Here is a 1,923-nt window from a genome sequence, read left to right as displayed (position 1 = left end):
GTCTGACTCAGCGACCCCATGGACTGAAGCCTACCAGGCTCCTCCATCTATGAGATTTTCCAGGCAAGAGTACTGGAGTGGGTTGCCATTGCCTTCTCCAAATTTAAGGCTAGGTCCATTTTATAAATTCACAGATAATGTCAAGCTACCCATTAAAATACTGTGACAATTTACTCTCACTTCCCAGTGAAAATATCCTGGCTTTTCATCACATTTATCAATGATGTATCATTTTTTCAGATAAACTCAGCTTCAGAATGCTGTCATCGATGGGACTACATATTCCTAATGTTTTAAATGCCAAAATTTCATGCTCTGACTCCCACTACTATTATTATATATGTATTAGTCTTAATAGATTTTTAAGGCAGCGAAATGAGAAAACTAAAAAAAAAAAAAAAGAAAAACGTTTTTAAATTAATTTGTTAATTTAATTAACAGTATTTAAGCCTCTACTGGACTTTCCTGGTGGCTCAGATGGTAAAGCATCTGCCTATAATGCAGGAGACCCAGGTTCGATCCCTGGGTTGGGAAGATCCCCTGGAAAAGGAAATGACAACCTACTCCAATATTATTGCCTGGAAAATCCCATGGATGGAGGAGACTGGTGGGCTACAGTCCATGCGGTCGCAAAGAGTTGGACACGACTGAACGATACTAAATGCAAGTTCTGGGCTCAGCAGTGGAGATTCAAGAATGAGAAAGAGATATGCGATCTTGCCCCTCCTCACTCATAGAATCTCTCAGAATAGATTAATAATTAAACAGGATTGATATTAAATCTTACTCTGTACTATGTAAGGGAAAGTTCAAGCTTCAGTGTAAGAGTTAATACTGAGATAGAATCTCTTCCTAAAGAGTTGGAGAAGACCTGCCACAGCAAGTGAGAGTAGGTGGAAAACCAAACCAACCATAAGCTAGACAGTACATAGAAATGGTTTTCCCAGGGGAGACAAGGGTATGATGAGCCCCAGAGCAGAACAGAATCTTTTGAGGACAGTACATTATGAGTTGTATTAATTGAATAGAAGAATCTTTCATAAGAACCTTGCAGTGAGTGTGACTTCCTTTTTAACCTAAAGACAAGTGCAGAGGAGCTGAATGTTTTCAGGAAAGGGATGGCAATGTTAAATGTGGTTACATTTTAAAGAATCACTTTGACTACCATATGGATTACCTACTGGAAGGGGAAAAAACAGAGGTAAAACTCTGATGATGAAGACCTTGCAATAAATAATAAGAAGATTGTGGTAAGCCAGACTTGAGTTGCAGATACAGATATAAAGAGGGAAAAAATTCAGATTTGAGAAATACTTAGCTGGTCAGCGGGAAACATCTATTTCTGCTTTATTGACTATGCCAAAGCCTTTGACTGTGTGGATCACAATAAGCTGTGGAGACTTTTCAAAGAGATGGGAATTCCAGACCACCTGACCTGCTTCTTGAGAAATCTGTATTCAGGTCAGGAAGCAACAGTTAGAACTGGACATGGAAAAACAGACTGGTTCCAAATAGGAAAAAGAATACATTAAGGCTGTATATTGTCACCCTGCTTATTTAACTTACGTGCAGAGTACATCATGAGAAACACTGGGCTGGATGAAACACAAGCTGGAATCAAGATTGCTGGGAGAAATATCAATAACCTCAGATATGCAGATGACACCATCCTTATGGCAGAAAGTGAAGAGCTAAAGTTCTTGACGAAAGTGAAAGAGGAGAGTGAAAAAGTTGACGTAAAGCTCAAGATTCAGAAAACTTAGATCATGGCATCTGGTCCCATCACTTCATGGCAAGTAGATGGGGAAACAGTGGAAACAGTTGCTGACTTTATTTTTGGAGGGCTCCAAAATCACTGAAGATGGTGACTGCAGCCATGAAATTAAAAGACACTTGCTCCTTAGAAGAAAAGCTATGACCAAC

The 1,923-nt window shown here is 39.3% G+C and overlaps 1 non-coding gene across 1 annotated transcript; it reads left to right on the top strand.

The window, feature by feature from the left end:
- The first annotated feature begins 462 nt into the window (after positions 1-462).
- On the top strand, positions 463-535 carry TRNAY-AUA. Its single transcript has one exon. It is a non-coding gene; the product is annotated as a tRNA-Tyr (tRNA).
- Positions 536-1,923: the final 1,388 nt, after the last annotated feature.

Source organism: Oryx dammah, unplaced genomic scaffold, assembly GCF_014754425.2.
Source record: "Oryx dammah isolate SB20612 unplaced genomic scaffold, SCBI_Odam_1.1 HiC_scaffold_18, whole genome shotgun sequence".
NCBI lineage: Eukaryota > Metazoa > Chordata > Mammalia > Artiodactyla > Bovidae > Oryx > Oryx dammah.
The sequence above is the reverse complement of the archived record's forward strand: the minus strand, read 5'-3'. Positions and strand labels throughout refer to the sequence as shown.